Source organism: Rhinatrema bivittatum, chromosome 17 (assembly GCF_901001135.1).
Source record: "Rhinatrema bivittatum chromosome 17, aRhiBiv1.1, whole genome shotgun sequence".
Lineage (NCBI taxonomy): Eukaryota > Metazoa > Chordata > Amphibia > Gymnophiona > Rhinatrematidae > Rhinatrema > Rhinatrema bivittatum.
The window spans coordinates 48,185,222-48,202,153 of record NC_042631.1 but is presented as its reverse complement, the minus strand read 5'-3'; the positions used below and the strand labels follow the sequence as shown (position 1 = coordinate 48,202,153).

Below are 16,932 nucleotides of genomic sequence, written 5' to 3'. Positions count from 1 at the left end.
CCAGACCACAATTGTGCCGGCTATGAATTTCCCTCATTGGGCATTGGATAACTAAATTTCAAAATGGTTGTCATGGAAGCACTGATTTCTTTTTTAAAAATCTGTATTTTACATCACTTGCTATGATTCTTTCATTTTGCATCTGTTTATTCCTTTTAATGAGGGCAGGGTTTAGATGTGCGGCTTTTAGTTATACAAACCCGTGGCAGATTTAGCGCAGCTTATTACTTTGGCACCAATGAAACCAAGATTTGAAAATCACGAGGAAATCAGTATCCAGAAATATAGTATGAAAAATAAGCCTGAGCATTCTCCCTTAATTAATAACAATAATAATTATTTCTCGCTCCCGCCACAGTTTGCAGTGAGTCACAGAAAACATACATAATTAAAACATAAGAAAACATATAAAAACATGATCATCTAGTACTCCTTAATTGAAAATAAGCCATAACTGCTGCTAACCAAATGATTATTCCAAATGATTGCTGAAACAAAGAAGTTTTTAAGTGTTTCTAAAAGGATTGTGGCATCCTATTGACCAGAGATTGGCAGAGAAAGTATTCCACAGAGCGGGACTTGCTACTGAAGATGCCCTTTCTGAGGCTCCACATAGATGAACCAACTTAAAAGATGGAATTTCTAACAGCTCTTTCCTTCCTTTCTGCTACACTAGTCCAGAACGACGGGTTTCTCCCTCTTCCTGCTGATGGAAGCAAAGCACTATTTTTTTTTTAATGACATCATTACTACTACATGTTATGTGCGGAACTAGTTAAGCCAGTCTTCTGTGCCTCTAGTTGATGAAAGACTTTCTGATAGTGCAGCAGCCTTTGTTTTTGATATTCCAATGTTTTTAAAATGTAACTGAACGATTTAAAGTGACTAAAGCTTGTGCACCCTGCTCCCGGCTGTTTACCAGTGAAGCAAGCCTTTAGATTGTAATGTAACCTCAGAGCAGAGGTATTTGTTGAGCCTGTTAGAGTTTTAAGTTTAGTCTTTACTGATAAACAACATAAGATTTGCCATACTAGGTCAAACCAAAGGTCTATTAAGCACAGTATCTTGTTTCCAACACTGGCCAGTCCAGATCACAAGTACCTGGCAGGATCCCAAAAGAACACTGGATTCCATGCTGCTTATCCCAGGGATAGGCAGTGCATTTTGCCAAGTCTACCTTAATAATGGTTTATGGTTTCTTCCAGGAACTTGTCCAAATCTTTTTTAAACCCAGCTATACTAACAGCTTTCACCACATCCTCCGGAAAGAAATTTCAGAGTTTAAATATTCATTGAGTAAAAAAATATTTTCTCCTATTTGTCATAAAATGTATCACCTAGTAACTTCATTGAATGTCCCCTAGTCTTTGTAATTTTTGAAAGCGTAAACCACCGATTTGTGTTTACCCGTTGCACTCCACTCATTATTTTATAGATGCCTGTCATATTTCTCCTCAGCTGCCTCGTCTCCAAGCTGAAGAGCCCAAAAATCTTTAGCATTTCTTCATAGGAGAATGGTTCCATCTTCTTTACCATTTTGATCGCCCTTCTCTGTCCTTTTCTAATTCTGCTATATCATTTTTGAGATGCGATGACCAGAACTGCATACAGTACTCAAAGTATGGTCGCACCATAGAACGATACAGAGGCCATTATGATATTCTCTGTTTTATTCTCCATTCCTTTCCTAATAATTCCTAAGACTCAAAATTATCGCAAAAAACTCTTACTGTTCAAAAGGAAATCTCTAGCCTGATACTTTCAATGGATTTCCAAACACTTTGGAGAGGGACTGAATCTTGGACAAAAGAAAGTTTATTTAGTTAGTTAAAAAGAAAAATGAGCTTTGCTGCTGGAGCTAGTGTCTTGTTATCGGTAAGGTAAGACACAAGATTATCACAAATCTCTTAGTGTTTAAAAGGAGACATTTCATCTGAGACTAATTCAAAGTTTTGGTTTTGAAGTGAGCATGGACACTGCTGAAAATATCTGATAAGAGCACCGTCGTGGTGCATGCAGGCGCAAACATGCTGCCTTAGATGCCAGCACAGGCTGCTTTGTCTGTCACTGTGATGACAAAGAACTCAAGCGATATGGCTAAAACGGTATCAAACTCAGTCCATCACAATGGAGTCTGTTCAGGCTTAAAGACAACAATGCATACTATTACTCATGCTGGAAGGGGGTCGAATTTAACCACTTAAAGAGCCACAGTGGCCATTTTGAACAGCACCCATTTAGTTCCAGCCACGATACAATCACATTAATTGACTCGAATGAAGCACCAGTTGAGCTACCAGGCCCAAATATACTTAGGGGCTCGTTTTAATAACAAAATCACCTTCAGAAAGTAGCCATTCCAAAACCAGAATACAGCAGATGGAGCCTCCTTAATAGAGCCTTTATACGACTTTTTCATCTAAGCACCCTAAGAGATTTAGGATCAACCTGAATTTGAAAGTAATATGTAATCTAATGACCCCTCTAATGAGGACTTAGTTTGAATTCTGGGGGAGTGACTATGATTCCCTGGAAGAAGGGGAAATATTTCTGAAGGGGATTATTTGTCTTTTCCATAGGGCAAAATTATAGCACTAACTTCACAAGTAATTCCAGCCCTAAGATTTTCTGAAAGTGAGATAGAAGAGACACCAGGATCCAGTAATTACGATTATACAAATTGCTTTCCTCTTGCTTCCCCGTCCATTCAGAGATAGTAGCGTGAATAGGAGTCCACCAGATTCCAGGTTTAACATACATAAAGCATTTTCAAAACTATATCCACTCCTGTTGGAGGTTCAAGTGCGTCTGAATTTGAAATAAAGAGTGGGTCACAATTCCAGCAGAAGATGGGGGGTGGCCCTAAAGGACTCGCAGAACCAAGATAATTTTGAAGCATGTGTTAGTGCAGTTAGTGTGGGCTGGGTTTAAAAAAGGTTTGGATAAGTTCTTGGAGGAGAAGTCCATTACCTGCTATTAATCGAGTTGACTTAGAAACTACCTACTGCTATCACTAGCAATGATAACATGAAATAGACTTAGTTTTTAGGTACTTGCCAGGTACTTGTTCTGGATTGGCCATTTGATTAATAGCAGGTAATGGACTTCTCCAAGAACTTATGCAAACCTTTTTGAACCCAGCTACATTACTACACTAACCACATCCTCAGGCAACAAATTCCAGAGCTTATTGTGCGTTGTGGTGAAAAAGAATTTTCTCCGATTAGTCTTAAATGTGCTACTTGTTAACTTCATGGAATGCCCCCTAGTCCTTCTGTTATTTGAAAGTGTAAATAACTGAGTCACATCTACTCATTCAAGACCTCTCATGATTTTAAAGACCTCTATCATATAAGAACATAAGACATGCCATACTGGGTCAGACCAAGGGTCCATCAAGCCCAGTATCCTGTCTCCAACAGTGGCCAATCCAGGCCATAAGAACCTGGCAAGTGCCCAAAAACTAAGTCTATTCCATGTTACCATTGCTAATGGCAGTGGCTATTCTCTAAGTAAACTTAATAGCAGGTAATGGACTTCTCCTCCAAGAACTTATCCATCCTTTTTTAAAACCCAGCTATACGAACTGCACTGACCACATCCCCTGGTAACAAATTCCAGAGTTAATTGTGCGTTGAGTAAAAAAGAACTTTCTCCAATTAGTTTTAAATGTGCCCCATGCTAACTTCATGGAGTGCCCCCTAGTCTTTCTATTATCCAAAAGAGTAAAAAACCGATTCACATCTACCCGTTCTAGACCTCTCATGATCTTAAAGGCCTCTGTCCATATCCCCCCTCAGCCGTCTCTTCTCCAAGCTGAACAGCCCTAAACCTTTTGTTGAGGTGCAGGTTACCCCCTATTTTCATTTCCATCCTTTAGCCACTAGGGATCCTCTTCCGGGAGGGCATTCCAGGCATCCACCATCCTTTCTGTGAAGAATATTTCCTGCCGTTGTTCCTGAATTTCCTGAGTATACGCAGGCTTTTAGTGTTGTGTTGTAAATGTTAATACGGAGAACAAAGGGGAGATTCACAAGTTGCTATTTTGTAAGTGATGTAAGCACATCCATTACCAGAGATGTCTGTTTGCTTTTTACGTCTGCTGATTGTCTCCAGAAGTTGAAGTTGGAACTTGTCTGCAGTTTTGGGGTGGGAGTTCAGGATGGAGAGCGTCTGGAGGTATCAGTGAACTGGTGATTCCCACGTACGCGTGCAGGTATTTTCAGAAGTGATGGATTCATATACGTTACAGAATAACCTGTCTTCGTGTGTATAATTCTGGGTTGTTACTCACAATTGTCCAGTTATGCGCGTAAATATGTGTTTATTTTTATAACATGAGTAGAGAAACTGTGTGGTTCCTGCATTACAAATAGACATGAGTATTGTAACATGTACATGTGTTTTTCGGGGTAGAAATATGTGGTATTTTATAAATTCTGGCAGTTCCTGCATACAATTTATAAAATACTGGCATAAATCTCCTTGCAGCCACTTAGCAATTGGTGTACCACAGGCAGTTTTGAAAGTTGTTGAAATCACATTATGAGCATTTCTTTACCCTCACAGAAACCTTTTAATCAGGGTGCACTTGAACACATGCCTCTCCATGTGTGTAACAATAATTACAATATATTGTTATAGCCTACGACTCATTTTTGTTACATTTGGCGGCCCACAGGACGATCCCATGAACCACCACGCATTTACCCCAGATCCGGCTGCTCTTCTTTCTTGGCACAGATGCCGCCAATGGAAAAACACCGAGAGCCCATTGTGCTTAGTTCAGAGAGTAAGCTGCCACTCGTTCTGCTCTGTTACCAAATTAAAAAAGGCATAAGAATTCAACATCAGCATTGGGAATAAAAAGCAGACCGAGCCTGCTGTAGGGGAGAATATATGCCACCCTTGGACCCAGTCCCACTGTTCTCCCTCCCCACCTGATCATTTCCCCGGCACTCTTTGCACTTACTGCAAAGGGTGCAAAGCAAGACAGTGTGTTGTTTGTTCTGGAGGCCCAGTCTGTGCAGGTCTCCCACCCCTTCCTTAACCACCAGCATCCCACTCCAGGCCAGGGCTTCTCTGATTCACACCTCAGACCAGGCTGTGCCCTGACTGGAAGCGCTGTCCATCAATCATAGAGAAGAGCACAGGGAGGGGGCCATAAAAGAGAATCAATGGGAACCCAAGGAACTTCCCCATTTTTATAGCCTGGTCAACTCAGTGGGCATGCATGAAGCTGGGAGACATCAGAAGAGGATGGAGTGCATGCTGCCAAACAGGAGATTTTTTTCAAACTGGGCAGCAGAATCCTATGGCAATCACGTGGGAGGTAGACAGGCCAGAACGATGGGCCTGGTCTAGCCATGGGCTGCAGTTTTCCCACCCTTGAGTCGAAAGAGATAGAACAGTTGTGGAGCTCTAATGGGAGGTCCATGGAATAAACTGTTTCAAAAGGGAAAGCAAACCTAACTAAGAGTTGGCTAGGGCATTGTAAATGAAAAGAGAGCGTTTTTGTGAGAAAGCTGTAAGCAGAGGTGGTTTAGATCTCTGTCTAGAAGTTTTAAAATGTTTGCATTCACATCTACTCATTCAAGACCTCTCATGATTTTAAACACCTCTATCATATCCCCCCCCTCAGCCGTCTCTTCTCCAAGCTGAAAAGTCCTAACCTCTTCAGCCTTTCCTCATAGGGGAGCTGTTCCATCCCCTTTATCATTTTGGTTGCCCTTCTCTGTACCTTCTCCATCACAACTATATCTTTTTTGAGATGCGGCGACCAGAATTGTACACCGTACTCACGGTGTGGTCTCACCATGGAGCGATATAGAGGCATTATGACATTTCCGTTTTATTAACCATTCCCTTCCTAATAATTCCTAACATTCTGTTTGCTTTTTTGACTGCTGCAGCACACTGAGCCGACAATTTCAATGTGTTATCCACTATGATGCCTAGATCTTTTTCCTGGATGGTGGTTCCTAATATGGAACCTAACATCGTTTAACTACAGCAAGGGTTATTTTTCCCTTGCACTTGTCCACATTATTTATTTATTTATTTATTTTTAATTTTTTATATACCGATGTTCCTGTAAAGAATACATATCGCACCGGTTTACAAGGAACTGAACAGTCGCCTCCAGGGCGGAAATACATTAAAACAGTAAAACATTAAATTTCATCTGCCATTTGTCTGCCCAGACTTCTAGTCTCACAAGGTCCTACTGCAATTTATCACAACCACTTGTGATTTAACTACTCTGAATAATTTTGTATCATCCACAAATTTGATAACTTCATTCGTTGTATTCCTTTTCAGATCATTTATAAAAGTATTGAAAAGCACCGGTCCAAGTACAGATCCCTGAGGCACTCCACTGTTTACCCTTTTCTACTGAGGAAATTAACCATTTAATCCTACTCCATCAAGCCCAGGATGCTCGGCTTGATGGACCCTTGGTCTGACGCAGCATGGCAATTTCTTATGTAATCTACGAAAGGACATCGCCACCTATCCCATGACTTTTTAGTTTTCTTAGAAGCCTCTCATGTGGGACTTTGTCAGATGTCTTCTGAAAATCCAAATATACTACATCTACCGGTTCACCTTTATCCACATGTTTATTAACCCCTTAAAATGAAGCAGATTTGTTAGGCAAGACTTCCTTGGGTAAATCCATGTTGACTGTGTTCCATTAAACTATGTCTTTCTATATGCTCTACGATTTTGATCTTTAGAATAGTTTCCACTATTTTTCCCGGCACTGAAGTCAGGCTCACTGCTCTATAGTTTCCTAGATCACCCTTGGAGCCCTTTTTAAATATTGGGGTTACATTGGCCACCCTCCAGTCTTCAGGTACAATGGACGATTTTAATGGTAGGTTAAAAATTTTAACTAATAGATCAGAAATTTCATTTTGAGTTCCATCAGTATCCTAGGATGCATACCATCCAGTCCAGGTGATTTGCTACTCTTTAGTTTATCAATTTGGCCTACTACATCTTCCACAGTGATTTGGTTCAGTTTGTCTGACTCATCACCCTTGAAAACTATCTCCGGAACTGGTATCTCCCCAACATCCTCATTAGTAAACACGGAAGCAAAGAATTCATTTAGTCTTTCTGCAATGGCCTTATCTTTCCTAAGAGCCCCTTTAAACCCTCAGTCATCTAACGGTCCAACTGACTCCCTCACAGGTTTCTTATTTCGGATATATTTAAAAAAGATTTTATTATGAATTTTTGCCTCTGCGGCCAACTTCATTTCAAATTCTCTCTTTGCCTGTCTTATCAATGTTTTAAACTTACCTTGACAATGCTTATGCACCAAGTGCACACATACAATCTCTCACCGGCAGGTAAAAAATCATACATGTGACACTCAATGCAAAAGGCTGAAAAGCCCCCTCCTGCTGCTGGACTGCTGCCTTCATCTTAGTTTTATTGAATTCCTAGTTAAGTTTAGGATACTTAGGGGTAGATTTTCAAAGGGGTAAGCGCGTACCCCCCGAAAACCTACCCCAAACCCCCCCCTGCACGCGCCGAGCCCCGGGACACGCGTAAGTCCCGGGGCTTGCATGGAGGGGCGTGTCGGGGGCGTGCCGGGAGTGACACGGCGTTTCGGGGTGTGTTGCGAGTGCGGCATTTCAGGGGCGCCTCCGCGGGCATGGTTTCGGCCCGGGGGCGTTCCGGGGGCGTGGTCGCGGCCTCCGGACCAGCCCCCGGACCGGAACATGGAGCGCGGCAGCCGGCCTGGCGCGCGCAAAGTTACGCCAACTTTGCCAACCAAGGTAGGGGAGGGGTTTAGATAGGGCCGGGGGGGGTGGGTTAGGGAAGGGAAGGTCCGGGGGGGGGGTGGAAGGAAATTTCCCTCCGAGGCAGCGCCGATTTCGGAGCACGAACGGAGGCAGGCTGCCGATTTTGGGCAGCCTTGCGCGCGCCAACCCCGGATTTTAATGGCTAAGCGCGTATCTATTGAAATCCCGCGTACTCTTGTTCGCGCCTAGTGCGCGAACAAAAGTACGCATGTGCGCAGATTTATAAAATCTGCCCCTAAGGGCGTTGGAATTAGAGTACTTTAAATGTCCAGGTAAATTTACTAATTGATCAGCTAGTGTCCTACAAGGGGATGATTACACTTTCAGTAAGAGTTGGTACAATAGTATGATTTAGATAAGAGCCTGATTGATTTTTAATGAGAAAGTATCTCTTTCCTAAAAATCAAGGGTTGAGTGGGTGGGAAAGACAGACACTAGAATTAACTATCTCTGGCTTGCTTATTACCTCAGACACACACAAACGCTAAAGAATATATCCCTCTGTTTCACCTTTAGCTGGGATATTCAGCAGTACTTATCCAGGTAAGTCTTGCACTTTATATACCCACCTAAACTTTAGGACTGATTTCCTCAATCAGACTTAGCTCCCTAAAGTTATCCATAAAGCACTGAATACCAGCACTATCCAGATAAAACTAGCCCATGCCCCTGGAATGCCCCCTGTCCTCCCTCTTTATATCTGGCTAAATTTTACCTGGGTAAAAAGTTAATCAGATAAAATTTTGCTGGTCATTGGGATAGGAATTTTAAATCTCAGGATTTTTTCAGGGTTACCCAGACCAAACCCCTTTAAACGTTCCCTAATGTATTGAAAGAACACCCTGCTGCACCTTATATGGACAAGGATGCACTGTCAACACGAAATGTAATGGAAGGTGGAAGTTTCATAAATGGCCCAATTAAAGTACCATTCAGGCTACTGTTGACAGCCAATATAATCATTAACAAACCACCCGACCCACATAAAATAAAACTTGTGTTATGACAATCCATTCAATCTTTTTTTTAAGGATTTCCTTTGCAATTAAAAACGTAACTTTTTGGGGGGGCGGAGCGATTCAAGATGGCAGAGTAACGTCTGGTCTGGACGTTTCACCACACCTTTTCCTTGGTTGTGCCGCATTCTACTCGTAAGAGACAGGTTAGGGAGAGGGTGTCAGTTGTAGCCCTTCTCGGCTCCTCTCAAGACTGATGGACGCCCATGTAAAGCGAGGGCCGAGACCACCGGAGTTTGAATCGCTGGGAGTTGAGTGAGAAAGAGAATCACTCACTATCTCCTTTGATTCGTCAACTACTCTCTCTCCCGGCGCCCGCATTCCCCCACCGAGTCCTGCAACTACGAGAGCGTCGACCCCTAGAGGAGTGGTATCGCAGGCAGAAGAGGTTCAGATGTCTCCCTCTCCCTTAGAGATGGAGGGTTCACCCATAGCCTCAGTAGCCCAAGCTCTCGGTACTCCTGGCCTTCAGCGGGGAGCTGTGGCTGGAGACTGCCCAGCAGTCGTCCAGACAAGGGACACTTTTCCTCCAGAATCTGGACTTGCGGTACCAGGTTTCAATATTTCCTCTTTTTTGGTCAGTCCCACTCACATTACTTTAGAATCAATATGGGAAGCCATAGAAGGTCTAAGTAAAGTGATTTTTTTCACAGTTTAAACCAGTAGAATCAAGATTATGGATATTGATACTAGATTAACAACCTTAGAAGCATTAAAAATAAATCTGAGAAATTCTTTGATGAAAATAAGACTGAGACTGGATCGGTGGAAAGCTCTATAATCTTCTGTTGTTTAAGGAGAATTCTCAATTATCTTTTAAAATTGAGAATTTGGAAATGGTGGTGAGAAATCGAAACCTAAGATTTATAACTTTCCTAAGAGTTCCATGATTAACACTGAAGGATTATGCTTAAAAAGTAATTTTTGGAAGTTTTGAGATCTCCTGAACAGGCTTTACCACCGATTCTAAAAAGAGATATTCCGACATCAGTCAACAGGATCCTGTAATGGAATGGAAATTTATCAGTAATTTTGGAGCAATCAGTTGCAGAAGTTTCACTGCTCCTCTTGTGGTTTCTTTTGTTCTTAAACCAGATAGAGGTTGGGTTCTGTGCCTTTTTCCTTCAGGCATAAGTCTGAGTCTTTTTTGAATCTTCAAGTAAGAGTATTTCCTGATGTTGCAAAAGCAAACTCAGAAACGATGACAGTACTTCTTAATTTTGAAACCTAGAGCCTTGCAAGGTAGGAGCGATATTCTTTTTTAAATTTCCATGCAAATACTGTATTTAGTATAAAGGTGATTCTTATATATTTTATCAACCTGCCCAGTTGTCTTTATTTCTAGCAGATAAGAAACCAGTTGAATAATCATTCTTGTCTCGACGACCTATGACTGTCATTACAGCGAAAGAATCCTTAAAATTAATATTCTCACTCGTTACTCCGTTCTCTTAATATTTATTATGTGTAGAAATACATTTTCTTGAAGTTGTGTACGGCTTCTCCCAGATAGGGGACTTGATCTGAATTTGGCAGTATTTGTATGATTTCTACTATCTGTTTATTCCTGTTTTGTATTTCCTATGCCTTTTCAGATTTTCCAATTGCAAGAATTAACTTGTTTACATTATGCTGAAATTTAATAAACTAAAAAAAAAAAGTAACTTTATAATATAAGTCAAAAAGTGGTACTTTAACCAGCTATTATAACTCCACTGTGACAAACTTCAATGATTTCTGCAACCGAACTTACTGTAGTTTTATATATCACCGCAACATTCCAATCAAACTTAGCCTCATTTTGGATACCAATCCTTCCTCGGGAATAACAATGATCGATGATGGCCTATATAACTGTTTAATGGACCGGATCTTGTCTGCATAACTTCACATTTCCTGACAGTCAATGGTTGGATGAAGAAAAGAGAAAGAGGCTGTGAAGGAGAGATGATGAAAGGAAGGGGGAGAGGCTGAACTTTAGATCAACAAACATCTATGGTGCACCACCTCAAGATTAGCCCAGTTTTTGGCACATGCCATTGAAAAAGTTTGATGGTGTGAAACTAACACACAGAGGATAACTTTCAAAACAAATGTGCACAGTGGCATCTACACACATATATGGCCATGAGCAGATCTACACTAGTATTTTAATAACCTGTGCGTATCTTGACCCCGAAACATACTACATGCAATGCATTGAAACACGTATATTTTTCCTACTTGTTTCAAAAATATACACACGTATATTTTGCGCACAAAAATAAAGTAGGACTTAAGTAAACTGGTGTATTTTAAAACATGCACGTGTCAAGGAAATTACCAGTTTTACCAATTAGTCCAACAGTTCGCCAAGTTCTTCTCCAGTCATTGGGACCCTCCTGGTTCTTCAGCCTGAACTTCCCCCAGTTCACCCAGACTCTCACCCAGTCAGTACTGTACAATAAACAGATAATTAGAAGGGGTCGAATTATGCAGTTAAATTGGCAAATCTACGTATATGTCTTTTAAAAATAGCAGCTTACGGCATGTAAATGTTGGCCTTGCCCGAATGCCCCTAGACCACCCCTTTTTTACAGGTGTGCATGTGAAGTGAAAAATAAGGGGCATATTTTGGACTTTTATAAAATATGAAATACACTACTAGAGACTACTTACATGCATATATGCAAATTTTTAAACACATGACATTTGAAAATTTCTAGTTACAGTGGACTTGGTTTTGTTCATTTAGTTCCTTTGTCATTACAAAGAAATAAACAGAAAGACATTGAAAAGGATAGAAGAATTATTTATAAGGCCAATATATGAAAGAGGTGAAAAAACTTAACAGTTTAGCTGGCACGACATATGTAGTTTTTGAATTTGAATTTTAGATTTAATTACTTACCTTATTACTTATTTAGCTGTAAATACAAAGAAAGCTGAACACTGTGTCCCTTCCAAATATCAAACATACATAATCTTTTAACTCATGGTCTTATCAGCTGCATTGTGACAGACATAATAAAAAAGGCTGCACAAGTCCTTAACCCTGATTGGCCAACTCATGTTTCCCAGTGTAGTATTGTAATAACACAAAACCATGAAATAGTAAAGGGGTCAGCAGCTGGAGCAGCTGCATTCTGTCCAACAAAGAGTCTGTTTACTTTCTGGTAGTCTCATCAATGAAGTCAGTACCAGAAAAAGATGAAAAACAACCTAAGAAGCTATTCAAAGCTGTGCAATTGTCTCCAGAATTATTTTAAGCAGGTGTAGATGTTTAGTTAATCACATTACAGCCCTCGTTTTCACTTTTTGCAATCATTCACGTTGAGATCAGAAGGGACTTTTCCTGCAAGGCACTTTTTATTGCCACAAAGGGCCACTCTTTGTGATGTATGAAGTCCCCATCCCTCATTCTGAGGCTTGAAGAACGCTCCCTAAACTCCATTGGCCTTCATGGACAGTGCTATTGCAAAAGCCAGAAGACTAGACCCTAGCTTCAGGGTTGGTTAGCAAGAATTTTTGATTGTCTGGACACTTACTGGTATGTAATACTCTGCATGAAGGAGTTTTTACCCAAGCCTTTAAAAGAGGGCATTAACTGACAGAAAATGCTCTCTAACCCATGATGCTGCTTATTTGGGATTTTTCTATTTTTATAGATTTTTTAAATAATCTTTTGTAACCAGTCCTTGGTATAAACCCATCTATGGTTATTGGGTTCTTATTGGAGTATGCAATCAACACCCTCCTCTCAAACCTACATCTCGCTTAAATGTAACAAAATGGAGCTCCTCACAATCTCCAATCCCCAGCTCGCTCGCTCCTTGCCTTAAGCAACACCAACCCTCCACCCGACGCATTCACCTGCAATGTGAGAGATCCCGGTGTCTATCTTGACCAACATTTAAATTTAAAATCTCACATCCCCAATACCATAAAAACAGGTTTTCTCAAATTGGACATCCTAAAGAAACTTAAACCCCTGCTTTATACCCAAGACCTCCGCACAGTCCTACAGGCAACTATCTTAACTAAACTGGACAATTGCAATTCTTTATTTCTGGACCCCTCCAGAACTATTACAGAATATTTCTGGACCCCTCCAACTATTACAGAATGCCATGGCCAGAATCCTAACAAACGCACGTAAATCTGATCACATTACCCCTATCCTAAAAGACTTCCACTGGTTACCCATAGCCTCCCGCATAAAATACAAAACACTCACCATTCTCCACAATCTACTGTACAATCAAAATCACACTTGGCTCGAGAATGCACCACTTTTCCGATCATCAACCCGCCCCTCCAGATCCAACCTTGCTGGAACTCTATACACCCCCTCCCTAAAAACTGCCCACCACACCTCAACCAGAGAAAGGGCTTTCTCCATTACCAGCCCTTTCCTATGGAACACCCTGCCCATGGCCCTCCGTCTAGAACCTAACCTGTCTAAGTTTAAAAAAGGGCTCAAAACCTGGCTCTTTACATTAGAGTATCCAGATGTTGACCAAACTTAGCTTGCACTCTAACCCCTTAGCCTACTCTCTCTCCCCTCCTCCTATCTGCCTCTCCTCTTTCTCCCCTATTCTTCCCCTTAGCAAAGACTCCTAAATACAGTGTTTCTTCCCCCCAAGCAAAGACTCCTAAATACTGTGTTATAAGCTCCCCTCCACTCTAAGCTTATCCTACCCTGTCCCTCCCTCCCCCCCCCTCCCCCCCCTCCCCCCCCCCCCCAAAAAAAACAAAACAACCTCTCCCTTTGACTGCCATCAGTGGTCTGGCACCTACCAGCCCACCTGTACATATATTGTCTATTGTTAATTTATATTCTTCAAATGTTATATTTATATTTATATTCTTCGAATATTCCTATCAGATTTCTCTCTTTCCCTATCCTTCCTACTGCTGTCCACTCTCCTCCTTCATTGCTGCTCCCCCTTCCCCATCCCTGTTTATTGTATTTCACTCTCTTGTTATTCGTTACAGTGTAACCGGCAGGATGTTCCCATGAATGTCGAATGTCGGGATCAGGGCCGCCATCAGGGGCAGTATTCTTGGGCCTGCAGTATGGGGCCCCAGGATCTACTGCCACATATGGGGGCCCGCCGCAGCCGCCAGGCGGCAGTTGCGCTTGGGGGATGTATTAGTTCATGGCAAAGAGGCCCACTGAGGCTCTCTCCGACAGTCTGTCGCCCAGGGGCCTACTGAAACCTGGAGCCGGCCCTGGGTGCGGGCCCCAGAGAAGGGAGAGAATCAATGCTATGCGTGTCTTTTAGACACACATAGCATTGATTTACAGAGCACCGCAGACAGAGACTCGTCCGCGCGCTCTGTCCTGCCAGCGTTCACTGTCTGACACGGCTGTGACGTCACCGCCGCGTCAGACAGTATGCGCCGGCAAAGCGCGCGGGCCGTCGCTGTCTGCTTGCTGTATGGGGCCTCAAAATTCCTGATGGCGGCCCTGGTCGGGATATAAAAATCAACAAACAACAAACAAATAAATGTTGCAGTGGACTGGGCACCAAGATGTTTCCCTTCACTGGATAGGCAGGGCAAACCAACCCCTCTGTGGAGGAACTAAATTGTATGTCATTTTAACTGGAGTTGAAGATAGAATAACCACTGGAAAGTGCTTAAGAAAACAAATCCTTTCTTAGAAATATCAGGAAAACAAAACTGGTGGTCCAACTGGTGTATATTCACAGAAAAATAATTAAATCTAGAGGTTGATTATTCAAAAGTTATCCATCTAAATGGCAAAACAGCAATATTCATTGCTATATGCAGCTACATTCTAACTGCATAAATCAGGGGCAGGCCAGAGGTGGGCAAGAGGTGTTTCTGGGAGGAGCGGAGTTAGCCTTACGCCAATATTCAGAGTTAGCCGCTTAACCTGTGCAGCTAACTCTGGTCAGGACATAGGGCTGGCCTAAAGTTAGCTGGTTAGACATAACTTTAAGATAGCCGGGTATGAGCAGTGGCGCATCTACTGCTGTCTATACCCTGCCAGTTAGCGAGATAAACATAAACTTATCTGACTAACTAGCCGAGCCGCACAGCGGCTGAAAATAGACCCCACAGAATCTACATCCACAGGCAAAATCCACAATGAAGATGGTACATTTGACAATCTTCAAACAACAGAAAGAATTACTTCCACAAACAGTTTATAACAGGGAGCACAATACTGAACTGTCCAACTCCTTAGGGAACTATGCATAATCCAGAGGTTATAATCCAACACTCTCTGAATTTAAAGAACAATTGAAGTCCCTGAAGTAGATTAGCGTGTTTAACTCACTCAGAGAGACTTTCAAAAGGATGAATAAATCACATGTGCCTTGTAATATACTCACTCGTGTCTTTGATGAATTTCATGGTGCAATTTCTAAATTCATATAGCAGCATAAATAGGCACATATTTCTTTAAGTCAGCTATGGCTCCCCAAAATGCAGGGTGGGATGGTCCTTCCTAAGTAAAAAATGTATTACCGGGCAGTGCGATTAGTTTGTCTCCAATCTTGGTTTGGGCACTTGGATGCGACTTGGATATCTATGGACTGACTTCAGGCAGAGGTCTTAGATCAGGCTATGTTGTCGTTTATTGCATCTTCTCCAGGCAGGCAGTGGATCACGGGAGTGAGCCCCATGCTGGTGCATACTCTTCCTGTGTAGAATCACGTTCAAGGTTCTTGGGGCTAGACCAAGAGGCGTTATCACCTTTAGCTCCTATTTATGGAAACTCTGCTGGGTCAGAGATTACTTTTATCCCAGCCTTCAGGAATGGAGGGAATGTGGTCTATATTCTTTACAACTGTGAGAAGATGGGCTCCGTCACGATTTTTCCTCCTTGAGGGAGGAATTTGACCTCCCCATGCATACACATGCAAATTATCCACAACTATGACAGGCGCGGTCTCCAATAATTGATCTTATTGCTCCGCACAGACCGTTGAATAGGATGAAAAGTTTTCTGAGGGACCCTGATGTAGCTGCCAAGGGTATTACCAATATATTTTGGGGTATTATAGCTGGGAAAATTGGAAGAATACCTCCACTTTCTCTGATAGAAAAATGGAATGTGGACTTGGGAGTAACATTGGGGACAAACATATGGACAAAAATATGGACAGCAGCTCATCGTGATTCTCTTTGCATTCATTGTAAAGAATTGATGATTCAGTAGAAATTATCATACACCAATCTTTTATTCTTGTATTGACCCAGCTGCAGATACTTCGTGCTGGGGCGAGTATGAAGAAACTGGTACATATTTTCCCTATGTGGTGGTAGTGTGAGTGTGAGGTACTTCTGGCGAGCAATATCACAGATGATTGCAGATGTTTTGGATATCCCAGTTTATATAGCACCCCTCACGGGTTTGTTGGAAAGATGGGATGGATCCCTAGTTCCTTGTAAATATAGGACCCTAGTGGGTCAGCTTCTGCTGGCTGCTTGTTTCACAGTGGCCACTTTCTGGAAATGAAATCCATGCTTACAGTACTGGCGGGCACAGATGCACAATTTTCAGATATCGAGCGCCTTAGGTACTCCTTGAAAAATGAGCAATTTAAGTACAACAATGTATGGGAGCCTTACCATCGTTTTTATGGATTGGTGTAAAAATCTTATCTGTTCTTGGGGCTCTCCCTTATTTGCCTTTCTTATCTGACACTGAGTTGTGCTCATGCAGGCCGATGCAATAAAGTGCATGTAAAAACCATGTGTCCAAACTGGATGCACTTGTTTAACACACGCACATCCACCTCTCCTGGGCACCCGACGCTGAAACAGATGTGCTAGGGACAAATTGTGCAGCCCTAGCACATCCATGGCATTGGGCGCCCAGGGGAAGTGGCTGTGTACAGGTTAGGAAAACGGATGCTCAATTTACGAATGTCTGTTTTTTCCCGAGGCAACTAATTTACCAGCGTGTATATTGGGGGTGTATATTGTGTGCCCCCCAATTTATTTTTTTTTTTGCATGGTACTGCTTTCTGAGGTTCTTCCTACTTAGTATTTCAATGATACTAAGTAGGAGGAACCACAGAAAAGCAGTTGTTTTTTTTAAGTTAAACCCTTGACCTGCAGGAATGCTCCAGGGC

General features: G+C 42.1%; 1 protein-coding gene across 3 annotated transcripts in view; it reads left to right on the top strand.

Annotated features, from left to right (window-relative positions):
• TMEM80 (transmembrane protein 80) overlaps positions 1 to 16,932 on the top strand; it is a 72,755-nt gene that overhangs the window by 50,561 nt on the left and 5,262 nt on the right. The window lies entirely within an intron of this gene.